The sequence below is a fragment of the Pholcus phalangioides genome, unplaced genomic scaffold (assembly GCF_987345545.1).
Source record: "Pholcus phalangioides strain wild (caught in Gottingen) unplaced genomic scaffold, Ppha-v1.0 ptg000012l_1, whole genome shotgun sequence".
NCBI classification, from domain to species: domain Eukaryota; kingdom Metazoa; phylum Arthropoda; class Arachnida; order Araneae; family Pholcidae; genus Pholcus; species Pholcus phalangioides.
This window is the reverse complement of record NW_028301605.1, coordinates 8,989,377-9,010,172: the sequence shown is the minus strand read 5'-3', so window position 1 is coordinate 9,010,172 and position 20,796 is coordinate 8,989,377.

Genomic DNA, 20,796 nt, shown 5'->3' with positions numbered 1-20,796 from the left:
AGGCCTCTAGGTCTGACGAATTTCAATGGTAGAGCCAGGACCACGTACCTACGGTACGAAAAGAAATGGCCCTCCCTAGGCCGGGACAAGTTTATTCGATGGTGTTCCGGTTCATCCTTTCTTCAAAATAGTGCCACTTTTCATTCTCAGGTGAAAATATTCGTTCCGTTTCATCCACCCCATTCTCATCCACCACTCCTTTTCATGTTTGTGTCAATTGGCTTCTTATACAGGTATCCCTTTACTTTACGCGAATTTGAAAAGTTCATTTTAGAAATTGCGACCAAAAAAAATTTAGTCTGTAGTTTTCTTCAATCATGAAAATGATCTTGGAAAGTAGTTATAACATAATTAAAATGACAAAATCCATTGGATTTGTTCATGTAGATGAGAAAAATATGAAAGAAGTGCTCGAATCAATCTAATCAGATCTCATTAATGAGTAGGCTACATTTTGGTTACACGTCGACAATGCCATCAGAATTTTATTCGAAGAAAACGGTTCAAATGAATCTACAATTGTTATCATTGGCGTACGCAAAGGGAGGCATAATCCCCCAAGCCGAGATTATAATGTTATTTTGCAAGAAAAAACGGAACTCCCCCCCCCCCCCCGAGAAGGAAAAAAAATTGGACCCCCCCCCCCCTCCCTGAGAAAATATTCTGCGGACGCCTATGATTGTTATATTCGCGAGGGTTATTCAGAATTCTCTAGCCTTGCTTCTAAAGTTTTTATTAAGAGACGAAGAATGCTGCTTGTCAGCTGAATCTCAATTGCTTTCATTAAAAAGTTATCAGTCTTTATTTAAACTGATTATAACACACACTAATTATAATCAATCAGAAGTAGTGAAGACAAAAGTACCAATTAAATTCATTCATATAGCCCTAAATTCCGAAATTTATTTTTAAGTTTGCATGTGATTAATTCATTCATTCAAAAGATATATACATTTTGCTGCTAAAAATTGGGTATATTTTCCTCTCTCTCTCTCTCTCTCTCCCCCTTACCCTTCTGAAGAAAACCCTACTCCTATCTTACCCATGTCAAATTTAATTCGATTTACGCGATTTCGTCTTACGCAATTACTCTTTAGATCCAATTAATCGCGTGAGGTGAGGGATGCCTGTATAGGCCTATAAGAGAGTAGGTCCTACGGAGTGACCTTCAATGATTTATGAGTTATCGAGTCAAGAACACACCGACTCATCATTGTAAGAGGAACACCAATTTACTCATATATAAATTATGACCATCATTAGAGAATTCTTGATTTTCGGATTCTCTCTGCTATCAATCATGACCTCTCGAGTATGAAATTGGTCACGTGGTTGGTTACTTTGGATATTACATATTGGTTACTATGAAGAGCACAACGGTGCTCGCGAGATGTCACCAGCCCACAATTTTCGGACTAGACTCTGCTGCAGAAATATCTAAACATGAAAAGTTCAGAAGTTTTCTCCACTCTTTATCTTGATCGGATAGAACAGAAAGTAAAGGAGTGATAAAACTGGAAGGGAAAGAAATGGTATTCATCCTTTCCTATTCATCCTCTGGTCAATATGGTGCCGTTTCATCCTCATTTGATAAAAAGGGTGCTGTTTCAATCCTATCCCCCCCCCCCTTCCTTCACGTTAAATAATAGCGAAGTCCTTGAAATACCCAGAACAGTTTCAGATGCATAATAGATAACGGCAGAGTGAGACTCTCCTAACGTGGCAGATGAGTTCGATCTCATACTGACGAGGTTTTAACCCAGTGCTTCTCAAAGTGTACGTCACGGCTCCTAGGGGCGTCGTCAACCTTTGTCATGGGCGTCGCGGCGAGCTAGAGATATTGATAGGAACTATGAATCGGGCAAGGGAGCCATGGGTGACAAAAGTGTGAGAACTACTGTCTTAACCGATAAGCTTATAGCTCTTAGTGGTCTGCGGGGTTTAATAGAAATTTTTTTCAATATTATTTGCTATTTTCTCGAAATAGGGGGGGGGGGGTCACGGCGAGAAGGTCCGAGAGTCACATGTGGCCCGTAGGCTATGCGTTGAAGACCTCCCGATATACAGTATCACAATAGGATCACAGAATCATCACCTTATCATCATACCCGTTTACCTGAATGCAGAGCGAAAAATATAGTATAAATGCGAGCATACTACGTACATACAAGCTTATCCTGGAGAAGAACATCTGGGGAACTCTATAGAGGGGGGACAAAAAAAATGGATATAAAAAGTCCTTTTATAACCAGTAACTGAGCAATATATAGCCTAGAAGCTATATATATTGAGCAAGTCAAATTTTGCTGTTGTCACATATGCCTTAACAAAAGAGTTATACAGGGGGAAATAGTCAAGAGAGCACTGGGGATCTCGTGGTGGTTTTCCACCGGGTATAGTATACAGTGTACAGACCCTTTTCAGACCCCCACATCGAAAAAAAAAAATTCGTGATCTTCCCACCGACCCTTGACTGATAGAGGATTTAATAGGCCTTAAATACATGGCACTATGGCTGCATGTGTCAAAGGGATTAGCCACTGCGTCAATGCACAATGTGTATTCTTCTTTTCACTCGTTTTTAACAATAACATCTATAGCCGTGGTGTGAAAAGAAGAGACTTATTTGTCGGAAGTCCCTCGGGGGACACAAAAAATAGAGGGGCCCCCCTTCTCCCCAGTCGTCTCCTTGGAGCATTAATCCCCCCCCCTCCCCATCCCTAGCATTCATATGGTGTTCGATACCATACAGGCCAAATATAATATCCCGAAACCTCTTGTGCCATTGTCAAGATCCACGAGGGAATTGTGCCATGGCTCGATTATAGTTGACTGAGAGCGTATCATTTTGATGGTGAGGCCTCTTTTCTTATAGTTATGTGTATGTGTGTGTGGATCTTCTACAGGCATCGGGGCCTTTTTTTTTATTCGGTGGAGTACAATAGAGGCCTATGAGGCCAATTTTTTAATACGTATATATATATATCGTGTATTATTCATTTCCAATTCATTCGGGTATGATATTCTGGAATGAATGTGGGAGAAAAAAAAAAGGCCTCTTGAGATCGTATGAAAGCCCAATGAAAAATCATCAATGTGGACGCATCATTAAATATGACGGAGTGATCTCCATTTTTTTTAATGGATTCTTTCCTCTCCGGGACCCTTATATCCTGGATGGGCAAGGGTCTTCAGACGAGATGTCTTTCACGGTCTCTTTATAGTAAATTTAATTGTTGTATGAAAACAAACGATTAAAATATTGAAAAAGATCGATTCCGGGCTGTATTAGCCTGCCCTATGTGTAGGTCATGCTTGCAGCCTCGTCACTCTCGAATAGGCCTATAAGTTGAGACTGTGTATAGCCCCCTATGGGCCACATTTAAAAAATAATTCAATAATTATTGAAAAAAAACTATTTCAAAATTAACGAAAAGTAATGTTTTTGAAATTACAGAATCACCGGAATAAGTAATTACAGTAATTAATTAATTAATTAAAGTACTCTCAGAATAATTGAAAGAAGCAATTAATCAGAAATCTTTCCATTAGGAAAGATTAGTTATTTCAGAATTAATAAAAAGTATAATATTTCAGAGTAAGTCGTCAATTATTTTGAGCCCCTGTTGGCCCTTCTGTTGAGATAGAACACAGTAAATATGGATTCTATCTTATAATTCCAAATACCCCAGGTTGTTGGCCCGCGGACTTCGTGGGAAGTTTCTATTTGGCAGGCGATATCTAAAAGGTCCCCCCGCTGTAGGTCTAGGCACGGATTTCGTTTTGTGAGCGTATCGTGGCCATTTTATGTAGCTTATCCTCAAAACATATTTTTAATCCCTCTAACCGTAATTTAATAGCTAATGTTGGTTCAAGTCAAAAATATGGATGCTCTTTCTCCAAGTGGAATCCAATTGTGTGTCGGAAAATCGTGGGGCCCGGCGTGATTGCTACAATTTGTTTTCTCTTACTATGATTGAACATTAGAGGGGTCTGTAAAAAATCTGTCCTGCGACAACTAAAGAAAGCATGGGGGAGAGGGGGGGCTGCAGAGACATAACGGGAACGATAGAAACATTCCAGGATGTAAGGTTTGATCTCTAGGCATCCACTGACACCCGAAATCGCTGCGACGCACCACATGAGAAACACTGTTTTAATTATTGCTTCTTAGGTAGCCTATAACTTTATATATATATATCCCAAAAATGCTTCATTTACAGATTTCATTGCAATGTGTGAAAATGCCACGGCACATAGATTGAGAACCATTGAATACACCATATATACTCAACCATGGGAAGTCGGCCATATGTGACCCTCGGAGTCATCTGATGTGGTCCGCGACCTCGAACCAAATTTTGTAAAAATTAACTAAGCGGTACATTTTCGGATCGCTTGAGAGACCCACGATGCAATTCCAAGTCACTTAAGTGGCCCGTGGCACATTCACAGTTCTCTCAAGTGGCCCGCAGCACATTTTAGAATCACTTTCGTGATCCCTGGCACATTTTAAAGATCACTTGAGTGACCCGCGGCGTATTTACAAATCAAAGCGGCAAATTCTCAGTGTTAATAATTCACTTGAGTGATTTGTGGCGCATTTACAGGTTACTTGAGTGACCAGCGACACAGTTCCAGATCACTGAAGAGGCCCACGCACATTCCCACATCGCCTAAGTGACCCACGGCACTGTTCTAGATCAATTAAGGGGCTCGAGACGAAATGCATTTTTACAAAAGCATCAAAGCACTTAAAGCCTTGAAATATGCATGACCAACGGCTTATAAGCCCCCTCCACCCAACACTGTCAAATATATGCAGTATTTTTTCATGTAACATACCTGACTGAAACATGATGGACGAAGGAAAGAGAGAGAGAGAAAGATTTCTCTCTATTTCTCGTACATAATACGATACACGCGATCGCGTACGAGTGCGTATGAAGTCGATCACGTGACAATAATGCAATACACACCGCTCAAGTTTTCATTCAACTTTAACGAGACACTTTATTGGTTCGGAAACATTTCGCTGGCCAATTAAGTGATCTGAAGTAGCACTGCAGGTCACTAAAGTGGTCTGAAAATGTGGCGCGGATCTCAAGTGATCTGGAAAAGTGTGGTGGATCTCCAGTGCTCTTAAACTGTGCCGCGTTAACTGAAGTGATGTGGAACTGCATCGCGGGCCGCTTAAGTTCTCTGGAACTGTGTCGTAGGTCACTTTAGTAATCTGTGAATATGCCGTGGTCACTTGGAAGATCTGTAAATGTGCCACGGGCCACTTAAGTGATCTTAGAATGTGCTACCAGCCACTTAAGTGATCTTAGAATGTGCTACCAGCCACTTAAGTGATCTTAGAATGTGCTACCAGCCATTTAAATGCTGTTAAACTGCTCAACTAGTCCCTAAATGTGCTGCGGGTCCCTTAAGGGATATGGAAAAAGCGCCGCTTAGTTCATTTTTACAGAATTAGTTTTGAAGTCACTGCGCTGGCCGCTCACATGACTCCGTTGGCTTACATTGGGCCCACGGGCCATGTATGATCTGAAGTGTTTCGTCAAAAAAACCCCATATTAACTGTAGCTATAGAAACTTTCCTTCGTTTTCGGGCACCAAAGAAAGCACGCTGGGCACTATGGGAATCGTGGCTCTGGGATTTGGGATCACTGGTCAATCGAGTCGGGTTCAATGCAGTACGTACGTACGTACGTACAGTTCATGCAAAATTTAGCGAGGAATATAGGAAGCTCTCGAATAGGTAACGAAGATACATATAATCATAGGCGTACGCAAGATTTTCTTTCAGGGGAGATTCAGATTCTTTTCCCTCTGAGTTTTCCCTCTGAGAGGGTTTTTTTTAAAGTTTTTTCTTGCAAAATAACACTATAATCTTGGCTGGGGGGGGGGGGGTATTAAATTTGCGTACGCCAATGCATAGAATACTTCACATGTACAGAAACACGTTAATTCGATGTAATTTAATTTTGGTAAGACCAGTCAAAAAACAAGACTTTTACTATTATCTCCCCTTGATGTGATATATATTGCCTACAGTACATTTATGTACGTCTATTAAGTCTAAACTGAGCCTGAACAATGGAAGAAAAAAAAAAATTGCGTACAAAACGGAAATTTATGGATGTACACGCTACCTTCTCACATAATCTCTTCCCTTCTTCGACGTTATGGACGTGACTGAAAGGAATCGTTCATTTTTACAAAAGCATCAAAACGCTCAAAGAATAAAGCCTTGAACTACGGTATGACCAACGGCTTATATAAGCTCCCCCCCCCCCCCTTTTCCAACACTATCAAATATATACAGTATTCATACTGTATCATACCTGAATGAAGCATGATGGACGAAGGGAAGAGAGAGAGAGAGATTTCTCTCTATTTATCGTACATAATACACACAGGATCGCGTACGGGTGTGTACGGAGTGGATCACGTGACAATAATGCCGTATATATATGCGCCGCTCAAATTTTCGCATGTGGCTTCATACGCGTCATAGAATAAAGATTAGGGAAGGTGGGTTGGGGGGGGGGGCTTAAAGCTGCTTATAACCGAATTTTTATAGGCCCACCCCTGTTCCTTTTTTATATTATTCGTCTCCTTCCCTGATACAAGGCGATTTGAAGTCAATGAATCGAAAAGTTCACAGTCTTTTATTGTTGAGCCAATGACATACGATCATGTTGAAAAGTCTTGCGCTGTGTGTGTGTATGTACCATACAATAACAGCAGACTTCCTATTTTGTTGTTGTTGTTGTCTCCCTTTACGCATGCGTATATACAGGATGTGCCATAAATTTGCCAATAGTTTAAAAATTCATAAAAATCGAAGGAAGTGATATAAATTAATGCGGTCTGCGAAAAAGTCATCCTAACGGAAGGGGATTTATTTTTAAGTACAGACAAAAAGACAACGAATTCAAATTTTTGTCTATAGAAGGCGCTACACGAAATCAAATCCCTGGAAATATGCAAATCTGAGTCCTATAAAATGCAGGGTGTACGATGTACAGCTCATTTCTGAAGTATCCTGTTACTGGCGCTTACACGAGGTTTTCGTTTTAAATGTTGGCATTGTGGATGAAGCAGTATTGGCGAAGTTGTTTTACCTCGGCCACGAATCACCGGCTGAAACTTCATGCACGTTTCGGACACAGACAGATTAAAGAGAAGTGCAGGTCTGGAAATCTGTGATATGCTTTTCGTGCATGCTTTACATCGACAAAAATTTGTACTAAATTTTTTTACGGTGACAAAAAAAATACCCCTCCGTGAGAACAACTTATTTTGCAAACCGCATCCAAAAATATCAATTCCTTCAATTTTTATGAATTTTTAAACTATTTATGAATTTATGGAACATCCTGTAAGTAGATTTGGCACAATTCTATAAACACGTATCAAGGCATCGAATATTGCTTTTTAATTAAAATAACTCTTCTTCACATATCAAATGTCCATCTATCATAATTTTTAACAAGGGTTTTCACGCATCTTGCCAGGAACTGTGCTTAAAACCATTGTTACTGCTGTATTATCAAAACATTAAGGGAAACGATGGGACATATATATAGGTCGTCAAACTCCAGCTTACCGACCAATTTGACCTATTCGTCATTCATATCCCGTCCGGAAATCAATTTAAATAAGTACAGTGTTTTTCAATTGATTTTAATGAAGGTTTTCATTTAAAAATTTGGCCCTCGGAGTAGTACTCATTTTACAGTCTTTGAAGAAGTGATACGGGTTTTACACGGCTCTACAAGAAATTATTCTGCTCCTAAACGACCTGCGTTGAAATGATTCTCCCTTCATATGGCTTTCGAAGAAGTTATACAGCTCTTATTTTGTAATCTTTGAAGAAGTTATAAAACTCTTATTTTGTAATCTTTGCAACTTTCTAATCGGGTTTCGGTGCATACGGGGACTGTATAAAGAATTAATTTTTATATTTCAATAACTACCTCCAATACCTCTTAAAGCATGAATTACATATCTGAGAGCTGCACATTGTTTGGAAACTTTTCTGTAACTCCAGGATCAACGGTTGGCGAGTAAAATGCCATACGCCCCGTTTGCTGTGCACCCTGTATACCATTTTGAAGAAGTTACTCAATTTTTGAAATTATTCTGATATCATGCAACTTTTAACCACTTACCTGACTTGCTCGTGTCTTACACGGGCATTCGCTTCTTCCCGAAATTGACTTGCCCTAGCACGGGCATCTTTGCCCCAAGAGGGCGCTAACTAAAATTGAACATTTAGCTAAATCTGCACAAACGCTATGGCTTCATGCCAGCAATATTAAAATATGATATATAGATATATAATCTTGTAATATAATTGCACAGATACATAATCTAGTTCAGTTGCATAATCTATCTATAAAAAAATATTTAGATCATATTATAAAGGACAGAAAAATTTGGGAAACTGACCAATGGGCACTGTAGCCCAGGTCAGTAAGACACTCGCCTATAGCACCAAAGGATGTTTAGAGGTGTCGCGAGTTCGATGCAAGATTTGTTTTGCCATGTCAGAAAACTCTCCTTATGCAAGGTACAACAGAAACGGCGACATCACCACAGAAAAAAATTGCTACCGCAGGGAGTCCCACACCGAGGGGTTAGCGCACCAAATCTCTCAGTGAGTATAAAAAAAAGACCCGTTCGGAATCGGCAATAAATTGTAGGTCCAGTTAGCCCTCGTGTACAGAAAAAATGACCGTGGTGTAACAAAAATGATCAACTATAATTAAGATCAGATAGCAGAACAGAAAAATATGGATTAATTTCAAGATCCCAGTCCAGAACGGAAATTTTTGGAAGGTAATAATGACGTCACACAATTTGAGTAAAGCCGGGTTTTCCAAGGAGCTGATTTTTCCACGCCGCGTGAACCAAATAGGGCCATTTTGCGTCGGCAGAAACGTGTTACTTTATCACGCTGGGAGTTTGTGTATTCCTAGCGTGGCGCATCATCTGTTCTGTCGTCACTTATCCATGTATTTTTGCTATTTTGCACAATAAAAAAAAAGGAGACAAAAAAAAAGAATACACAACAAAAGTGAAGAGAAGGTCGGTGAAACGGTCAGAGCGCGACGCATTTGCCTCCTTCACTGGCAGGCGGCCAATCACGCCCGACGAAAAGCGCTGGCGTGAAGCGTATAGCGTTCTGTAGGAAAACACTCATAGTCATACTGCTTTCCTATTGGTGAGTGGACGGCGTGTCGCACTTTGCGATTCGCGTTGCATGTGGCGCAGAAAACCTGCTCCCGGGAAAACCCGACGCATTACCAATCTAGATCTTGGATGAGACACACAAAATCGAACAACAATCGAATGTTTGTTTCTTTACCATGCCACATCCGAGAACTGCCTTCACCAACGATCCGCCGATCATCGTTTGCTTAGCATTACTCACAAGAGCCACCCGAGTCATCCACTAGAATCGAAAAGCAACCAAATATTGTTGAGTGATCCAATTTCCCCGAATAACTTACATTCAATTCAATTATGTCGTAAAAATGTAGAACTAATCCCGATTCCGAAAGTTCCCCAAAACGATCATCACCCACCTCATCCCGGTTTTTAAGGGCTTAAAAGCTCTTGCGATTCGTCAACGAGTCGCACACATCGCTTTATAAATCATTTAACCTCCTCTCTTAGAGTGTCATACACACTGGAAAAAAAAAGCACCACACTCATATAGCCGGGAATCGAACTCAGAACATGTTTCACTGCTCTCATATGTGAGAGAATTAAGCGTGAAATCCAATTGACGTTACGTAAGCTGACGATTTCTCGACTCTCTCTCATGGGAGAATACAGTACAATACTCGTATATACCATCTCTGGCTCTGTACATGGGGTGACGGTGCAGGATGGAGATTAATTTGTACGGTCCCTTTCCCTCCATGTGGTAAAATGGGAGGGACGAACTCCTGTACGGAGGACAGAGGCCACCCCCCCCCCCTCCGCCGAAAAAGTAGATACTGAAAGGTGTGTGGGAAATGATACTCCACAAAAACTCTAGAGCAATTTTCTTTTCGTCCTCCTCCCCACAGTATTATCGTCCATGTTTGCCACATAGCCTGTTCATGGATTGATAATATTGCCTGCATTGTTCAGCGACGTGTGTGCACCATTGTGAGCTCCCGGCGGGGGCACCCGGGAAAATAGTCACAGCGTTTGTCCGGATATATCTAATCTGTTCAATGGTATATACCTTTTTTTTTTTCAGGTGCCATTTAAAAGTTAGTGACAATGTATATATATATCACTTTTTTTCCAGTATGATAACTTCGTCATCCATCAACAGTACTTGGGATCTGAAAAAGCTCAATAGACCAAACCCGGGACCCCCATTTAGTCGTTCGTACGGTGGTGCAATTGAATGTGTACGCTTCATGAGTTCCCTTGTATGATTTTCCCTCTCGGTTCTTGCACATGGGTGAAAGCTATAACATCGATGATGAAGATACGGCTTTTACATTAATAGATATTTTCCTGCTTTGAAGAAATGTTTTATGCTCTTTTGCCGCCAGGGGTCCGTCATGTCTTGCAGCAGGGCCTTCTGGCTGGGATCTTACGTGGGGATAACATGCCGGGAATGCACGGTAAACATGCAGGGTTAACATGAAATACTCTTTTCATGGGGACGCGTCTACTGTGAAATGAGTTCATCATTTAATAAGACAATGAATTCATTCAGACAATGAAGTTCATCATTTAATGACGATAACGAGAGTGAAACATTATCGTCTTGCAACTCTTGCGTTTTAAAAACATGATTAGCTGCGCAATAAAAAATATAATTTGAGAGTCTTGCGGTGCTTACGTCTGAAAAATCTAACCGTTTCGCAACTCTTGAGTTTTAAAAACACGATTTGAAAGTTTTTTGATGTGTTTACGTCTCAAAAACATGATTTGAGAGTCTTGGGTTAAGTTTTTAACATGATTAAAAGAAATAATTCCAGAGTTTTGAGGTGTTTACGTCTCGAGAACATAATATCGTTTCGCATCTCTTACGTTTTAAAAACATGATTTGAAAGTATTGTGGTGCTTACGAATTTAAAAAAATTATTTGTATGCCTTGAAGTTTTTACGTTTTTAAAAACATAATTTGAGAGTCTTGCGGGTACTTGAATTTTAAAAACATAGTTTGAGAGTCTTGTAGGGAATGCGTAGACCCACGACCCTCACATCCTGAAGCAGGGCCCCTATCCTGGGATCTTTTATGGGCCCCCGACCAGACTTTCACGGGGGCCCCCTTTATGATGAATTCATAGCGTGAAAAACAAAAAATGATTAAAATCCTCCCGGGCCCCAGGGTGGAGCCTTAGCAGCCCACTCCTTGTGGGGGGCCATGCGTAGACCCCCGGATAAGCAGGGGGGTTCTTTACATAAGGGTCATAACCTAAACTTGAGTCTCCTGAGATGGTCGTACAAATTTACTTCACTATCCGGTGTTAAACAAATTTTTTTGTTGTTCTAGTTTCAAGAATATATTAAGTATTTTTATTGGAGACAAAAATCGACACCCTAAAAGGCATAAAATTTTTCGAAATGCACAGGGATGATGAAAAATATTGATACACTAAAAAATAATTCCAGACTTGATGAAAATTGACGAGGAAAATATAATTCTGGTTTTCCAAAAAAAATAAAAATTAATGAGTTCAATAATTCCAGACTTTATAAAAATCCGAAATTAATGAGAGAAATAATTTCAAACTGATGAAAACTGAAAATTAATGAGAGAAGTAATTCCGGAATTGATAAAAATTCAGAATTAATGAGAGAAATAATTCCACACTCAATGAAAATCAATGAGAGAAATTATTCCAGACTGGATAAAAATTAAAAATTGATGACTTCAGATTCAGACATGACTTCAGACTTGATGGACATCGAAAATTGAAAATTAGAGAAAGAATTCTAGACGTGATGAAAATTCAGAATTAATGAATAAAACAGTTCCAGACTTAATTTAAAAATATTTTCATACTTAATTAAAAAAATTTACAAAAATTTATGTAATTTCAGATTTAATGAAAACTTGCAACCATTTGGGAGCCCCCTGCTTGATTCGGGGTTCTGTGCTCAGGTCCACCTGTTAAGACATGGACTGGCTTCATTACTTTCGAAACCAGAAAATTTTGTTTTAGGAAGCATTTTTGAATACAGAATAGGCCGAGGCGTCGTGAAGTTGGTCGTATTCTTTATTTTGGGCCGCTACTGAAAAGGGTTAAGAACCCCTGTGATAAAGCTTAGCTACTTTACTATAGTACTCTATATCTAAGTTGCAAAGCTGTCTCCGCATATATTCGCAAATTATGCCTTGTCATTTAATGCAGTAGATCCCGCTTATAGCGTTTTTCAAACCATTATCGTCATCGAAAAATTTTACTAGTAGGAAAACGTTCTTAACCGGAAATTTCGATCGGTATTAATAAGAGTTCGGAGCAAGGAAACAAGTCGTTATAAGCCGGAAAACGGTTCAAATGGGATACCCTGTAATTAATGAACTTGTAAAATTTAATTTTAAAAAAAAGTATGAATTTAAAATCAATGACCTTTCAAACAAATAAATAAATCGTAAAGTTAAGAGTAAAAAGAATGAGAAAGAGATCAAACTTACGAAAAAATGAAATCAAAGTTTTTAAAGATTTTTCTACTTGAAAAATGGTCTGAAAGAAATTTTTGAAAAAAACATTTTTATTGGTTTCCTCAAATAAAAAAAAATGAACAATTTTTTAAAATTTATACTCATTTTTTGTCTATGGTACAAACAAAATGTAGCCTAATTTTGGGTCGCGACAGGTTAAGAACCCCTGTGCTAAGTTGCCTAGCTGTCCATCTATTTTGAAGTCATTCGTTATAATAAAGTTATTAGTTTAATCAAGTTATTCCATATAATAATTAAAATATATCATAAAAGTTTAATAAAAAAAAATATGAATTCAATCTCAACAGCCTTTTAACAAACAAATAAATCGCAAAGTTAGGAGTAAAAAAGAAAGAGACCAAACTTACGACAAAATGAAATCGAAGTTTTCAAAGATTTTTCCACTTGAAAAATGGTCTCGAAAAAATTTTGAAGATATATTTTTATTGGTTTCCTGAAATAAAAAAAATAAAGAAGTAAAGAAAAAACATTTTTTTTAGGGTTTATACTCATTCTTTGTTTCTATGGAGCCTAATACCTCTTCTAAAATCAATTTTCGAGAGGATCCAAAAAAACCTGACCGAGGGCTTTAAAATCTAAGAGATTTGAAAAATATTAGAGGGGTGTGAGAGAAAGAGAGAGGTATTTCGTCTTATAATATAACATACAAAGGTAAGATTTTCTCTCTTTCCCTTAAAACCAATTTTTTTTTCAAAAAAAAAAAAAAAATAATAAAAATAAATGTTTGAAAGGAAAATGTTAGATATACCGATAACACGTTATTACAATTCATCATTCGGTATTTGTCCCGGGATCAATTCCTTCGATTCCGGGTGTTTTCCAAGGAGTTTCTGAAAAACCTGGAGAATACATTCATTTTGATATATATATAGATAGATATAAGTTTGTGTTCTGTCCTCCCTTCTATCCTCTTATTATACTTTTCAATAAACTTTCCTTTTCTTCTTTTCCGGCCACTTTTTTTTTTTTCCTATTTTTTTTGAAGAAACAAAAGTGACCCCCGTAGTGATTTCTTATCTTCTTTGAACATCACAGGTGAAAAGACAAGAAAGATGTTGCCAAAGAGGAATTTATTTCATTTTTTCGGTACTTGTTTTATGATTGATATTGAAGAACTTAGAGATGGTTATAGTTAAAGAAGAAAATGTTTTTTTAGCGAAATTTTCGATTATCTTTTGTAGTATCAATTATTATTTTTTTTCATGCTGTGTGGTCTATATGATCTATTATTGGTATGGACGAAAATGACGGACAAATCATTGATTGTGCATATAAGGTGTCGACTTGTATAATATTAAAATGGTTTTACTTTTTATTGTACTATATAGTTCTGGTGAATAACAATTAGATAAATTATTATTAAATAAATAAAATAATAATTAGATATTACTAAATAAATAATTGCAAATTTTTGTAAATTTATTTATTATTTTTGTCATACTTTTTGTTCTTTTATAATGATAATAATGAATTCAAAAATTTGATTTGAAAAATAAAATAGATAAAGTATTAGTGAAATGAATAGTTAGAAAAATGATATTAGATAAATAAGTGAAATAAATAATTTTTGGATAAATATTTTAATAAATATAGTTCAATAAATAGTTAGAAAAATTATATATATTAGTTTTTTAAAAAAAGTGGAAAACTTACAAATATATATATATATATATATATATATATATATTTATTTATTTATTTTAACTAATATATATAATATAATATATATAATATAATATACATAATATAATATATATATATATATATATATACATATATATATAAATATATAGAGATAGATAGAGATTATTAGTTGAATAAATAAATGAAATAAATAAATATAGGTTAGGCAAATAGTTTGATTAAAAAATTGGATAAGAGTTCAATAATTAGTCGGACAAAATAGATATTTGTAAAATGAATAGTTAAATAAATTATATTAGTTAATAGATAAATACTGCTTAAATAAATGGCTATATAAATTAGCAGTAAAATAAGTAAAATAAATCATTATATCGTTAGTCGTAAAGTTAACACTTCGAATTTAGATAAATCATCATTTCAATAAAAAATTAGATTATGTATTAGTTGGATAAAATAAAATGAATAAATAATAATTAGTAATAGAAATAATTTCTAATTGAAAAAATAATGTTTGAAATGTTACGTCCTAGATATTTTTGAAGCCGTTCAAGTCAGAAAAAAATTATTTACATAAAATTATAAATACAACGTAGTTCACGTTTTTATATGGTCTTTGGATACCAATTACTATATTCAATGAAAATAAAATATTTCACGCAATTACATTTGAAAAAAAAATCTTATGACCGAAACTCCCATATATCGAGTTGAACGAGAATTGAATTTTATGAATTTTAGGCATTTTCCGCATCATTCCGGCTAAGCTCTAACTTGCCGTAAAAAAAGATTATAACAATTTATTCCGATTTAATTGAATTACATTTAGTTGAATGAATCTTTACTGCAAGGGTTTTTAGTGCTAAATGAAATTAGCACTAAAGCTTCTCGGGGTCTTTGCTTCTTCGTAACTTTCCCAGAAAGGAATTTTTTAAAATTTGCGTGTACTGGGATGATTGTGTGATAACATATTGGACGATAAGAGTGTACGTTTAGTACATCGGGGTCATGGTCTTCATAGAAGGGAGGCTGGCTGGCCCGCCAACCGAACGACGGCCCTGTCCATATCTCATGGAATTTCTAGAAAAAAATTGTGGCAGTGCGGGGGTGGGGATCTAGAATAGGAGCTCGGGAAATGTTATTATTACTGTTTCTTACATCACAACTTTTCTGGAAAAATACCGAACGAAGGCCTCGTCCATCTCCCCCCATATTCAAGAGCAGGGCCCCTAGGCTGATACCTTTGACGGGCCTCACTATAGTGATTTTATAGCGTAAGAAAAAACTGTTCCGAGCTACAATGCTGAAGTCGTGTCAACACTACCCTCGGGGAGGGGGGCATGGCTGCTGCTCTATGATTTTAGAGGTTTTGATTAACATGATTCATGTCTTGTTGACAGGAACATGGGAAATAATTATATTCCCTGGTTTCCATTTTTTCTACAGATTTCCCAGTAACTAAATGGTTTTTTCCGTACTTGAGTAACATATCACTGTATATTGTGTAAATTTTGGTATTTCATATAATTAGAGATGGGTTGAATTAAAAAAGAAAAAGAGTTTAAAATGCATTGAAATCTGTAAGGTTGGCTCTTTTGTATAGTTTATAGCATTGCGGTGAATGCCAATGTTGGGGTTTTACAGGGGCAATTATTTCGTTACCTTTTTTTGCATGCTAGCCTAGGGCCTGGATTCTCAACCTCTTCCAGCCGCGATCCAAAATCAACAACACGACCCACTTTACGACTCATGGGTGGAATTTTTAATTTATAAACACTCAAATAACAAAGTGTTGGTGTTCGAAATTTGTAAATCAAGTCAGCGGCATCTTAACTGTTAGGCCTATAAGGGCCTGGGCCAGGGCCGCGAATCATACAGGGTTCCCCAAATTATTGAAAGATTTCGTTAATTCTGAAATGGTTTGTTTAAAAAATTTATGATATTATGGCTTTCATTAATTCTTGATTTTTATCGATTCTTGAACTTTCCTTCTTATTAATTTCCAATTGCTTCTTTCATTAATTCTGGCATCGCTTTCATATATCCTACTAGAGTTTATTTATTTATTCTGGAATTATGTATTTCTTTCATAATTCCAGAATAATTTCAAATTGTAATCAAATTTGAATTTTCTCGCTACTTTTTGTTTAGTGTGTTTTCTGATATTTGTACTGATATTTTTCAGCATTCCTACGCATTCTGTAATGATGTTAAGGTATGCGTTTTTTTGGATGCTTTATGAATTAATTTTTTTAATCATTTCCAAAGGGTCCTCTAAAAAATGTCAGATGTCTATGTCCCAGCCATAGCCACCGAAATCGTTAAGGTACATCGTTAAGGAACCAGTGCCATTACAAACGAATTTATGGCGGGAATGTACGTGGATTTCTACGTTCTACCTAAGAGACCCCTGTGACCCAGATTTGGGTATAATTGGTGATATTTGAAGATTATCATCGGATAACTGTAAAGCATGGATTATTCTTCAGTCTCTACTCAAAATCAACATCAAGATTAGTTTTGCGACCCATGGCACTGTTTGTTTTCCGAAATTAGTGAAACCAGTGAAGCAATAAGTGCATTTATAGCAGGATTATAAGTGGATTTGTACGACATATCTCGGAAAACCAGCGAATAAAGTTATGGTCATGGTCCATAGATCAGGAATCCCTGCTGTAAGTGAATTCATACTACCCTTGCCGAGAAAACCCCTCGGAATCAAGTTTGGGTCGTGATAGATAGCTGAAACACTGACCGTAAGTGAATTTTTGTGAACCACACCCCTCCCCCTTCCGTACGAGTTTGGTTATTGCCATATGTAATGAAAGTCCCATAGGTAACCCATACTGTAAAACATGCGATTTTCAAGATTTTAGCAATCAACCATAGTGTTGACATGAACGGAGGTGACTACAATGTCAAAAAATACTATGATTTACGTATCCTTGACGTAAATGTTAACTTCTCTTAAGTTTCGTTCATTCAATCCCGATAATCTTTAATGCTATTTATAATGCTAATTTTCAAATCAGAAGCCGACGTAACCATGACTTTGTTCGCAATAATATCTGAAAATTTCATAGATCATTCATCGAAGCTCCGAAATTTTCCGATGAATATATGTGCACGAGAGTATGAATTTCATTCAAATAGCTATAAACAGAATGATCTTCAGTATATCCCTTATATATATATATACTCAGTATAGTATTTGGATATCCCTTTCCATATGTAAGGCAATCCAGGCAACAGAACATATTTCCCCACGAAAACGCAAGCTAAAATTTTAATATCCTCGAACCAGAAAGGGTAGGATCAGTACACTGAATCCTCAGGGGTACTCTTTTATTTTGTCATACATCGGTACCGGAAGCTTCCACCGTAATATTTTTATACATTTTTTTCTGGTTTTTATTTCTTCTTTTTTTTTTCCATCGTACCAAAATATTAGTTATGAGACTTATGTTGAGAATCCCGGACCTCCTATAAAACAGTTTCGAGCTTCTCTCGGTTTTTAGTGGACTCTAGAGTAACCTTCAATTCTAAGCGCACACGTTTTTCTACGGCCATCATCTGAGATTGGTCGTATCTTCCCGGGTTTTTTTTTTTTTTTGCCCTGTAAAACAAAAAAGGAAATACTATAAATAAGGAGAAATAATCTTCAGAGCAATTGAAAGGAGAGGGAGGAAGAAATTATATATCAGAATTATATCCCCCTGTATACAACATACAGGGTGAGCACAAAAAGAGATTGCAGATTTTTTTCTAATGTATTAATTTTTTGTAGAGGGGATGAGAGTTTCCGCTGGTTTACTATATTGTAAAAAAGTGTCATTAACCCTTACAGTGGCAATCCCGAGATATCTCGGGTTCTTAAATCTCTCTCAAAACACCAACCCCGAGATCAAATTCTGTTGAAAGTTTTCTTCTCATGGTAACACGTGTTCACCCCGTCTTGTCAATCAACTGCCAGTGAATAGAGTCAGCTGGTGTTCAAAGTATGATAACGGGTTGGGGGGGGGGTGTTTTTCTTTTCCCTTCTAGGCAGTGTAGTATTATTGCGTACAGCATAAATAACAGAACCGATAGTTTTTTATCTTCCTTGTTAATTATTATCATTATTATTTTGCATTGGGGGAAGCATTTATCAGCTCACGATCGGAGAAAAAAAATTATCCTTGAAAATGAGTGGAAAATAGATTTCCAATGTGGCAGTTACAATGCGGATCACAGAAAAATTTTAGAAACCGCTTATATAACACTAGAAGGACTACGCCGGTCACATTTTGATCGTTTTTGATATTCTCGCTCGATTTTCATAATGAACCGGATCGTTTAGAATGTTGAAATTTTATGACTTATAAAATGCATAAATGATTCCTAAAAATGCATAAATATTACGCTGCCCAACTATAAATAAAAAAAAGGAATCGGCCGAGTATTTCTAGTTATACCTAAAGGGACCGTCATCGGTCAAACTGACCGGTGACGTTATAGGCATTTTCATAGCCATATGCAGCAAATATTTCATCGAATCATCGCATCCGATTTCGTCTAATATATACGTGCTCACTTTGGCTAGTTTAAAGCATTTTTAATGATAGATTAATCACAGAATAAAAATACTAATATGGCCAAAAATGCAGTGATGCAAGACACTGAATGTTATCTGAAAACTAGTGGAAATTTGAGCACGTGACGATTGTTTTACTTCACCAATATATGCTGAGAAATACTGAATAATAATACTACCTTGGTAGATATAACAATAAAAGATAGAAAAGGAATTTCGCTCGAAATTCATCAGAGACAACTTCATATCAAACGCGTTTACACATAATGACGTCACATTTTGTGTTTTCTGGGTGAGAAAAGGCAAAATATTCTTCTACTGCGTTCAATGCACTGAGAACTATTGAAATATACATTCTATTAAAGTGGGAAAAAATTTCTGAACTAGTCGAGTCTTTTACAACGAAAAGAAGTAAAGTGTTTATTAAATGGCTCGAAAGAATTTCGTGTGCATATCGTTCATTCGCCAATACGAGTTTTCCGTAGTCTGAAGAAATGCCTGGTCGACTTGTAGAAAAAAAAAATAAAGCTGTTAATTTCCTTCTTGTTGGAATTAGCTAAAAAGCTTAGAAACACTTATTTGTTCAAGAATCTGAATTTTGCTAATAACAAGCGCTACTGTACCAAGAAAAAGACAGCGCTGTCAGGTCCCGCAGTGCAATAACAAAACAAGCGACAAACTTTCGATGCGTAAAAAATTGCATGCGGAAAATGTATTTCCAATGAGACGAAGGTGTTAAAAAATGTAAAAAGTGTGATGTGCGAATACAACTGCAATTATAATGTTCTGAATGTAAATATTTCTTTTATCAGTTATGCAACGAGGACCTTTTTTGGTAGGTATTATCCCCTTCAAACCTGAGCTAACACACGGTTTTTCCTCAGTTAATCAGCTATTAAAGTTTCGTTTTTTTTTTCAATTTATATGTGTTTACTGTATTGAATGTTAAAATGGTCTTTTTTGAAAAAAATGTAAAAAAAAGTTTAACAACCTAATTAATTATTTAGCTTAATTAATTAATTAACGATTAGGTATCCTTACGCATACCTCAAGTCTTGACTTAAAAAAAAAGAATCATTAAAAACCATTTAAAACCATTAAAAGCCATTAAAAAAGTGGTACACATATGCGTGCTTATCGAGCGAAGAGGTTGAAAATTAAATTTTATTAGAAAATTTGTTTAGAAAACTCCGAGTTTTTATATTTTGTTTCTTACCTACACTCACATCTACATTAAAAAAACAAAAATAAACTTACTAAAATTGAGATTTTATAGTGAAAATCAACCTCCGGTCATTTTGACCGGCATCGGTCCTTCTAGGTAAAACGAAATGTTGGTCCATCTAATGCTAAAGAGTTAGAAAACTCCCATTATTTTTCTTTTATTTCTTACACACTTCGAGATTAATTTATTATTAAAAGCTTACGAATTTTATGCGAAGTTTTTCATGCTCATTCTATTGATATTGAACTACTTGATATGAAATCCGTCCTATATCGTTGGTTTTTTTCGTGATAAATTCATGATTTTTTTGGGTTGTTTTTTGACCATTTCGGCTACAATCAATGCGTATTGGTGAATATCAAAGAATTTTACTCAGAAAATTCATGAAACGAAATTTCTTAAAAATTTACGCTCTTTTCTATTCGTCTCGTAATCATTACCTCATTATTTATTGTTTCTTACATCGCTTTCTATCTCTTGGTGCTCTTTCAATCTTCATTTCAAAGTTTCAATTTTGGTTAAAAATTCAATCATTTAATTTTTATAGGTTATATTACTTTAATGTAGTTTGTTTTCAATTAAACATTTTTTATAGGAAAATTACTTGATAAATTAAGGTAAGCTAAGGAAACGCATAACTTGATT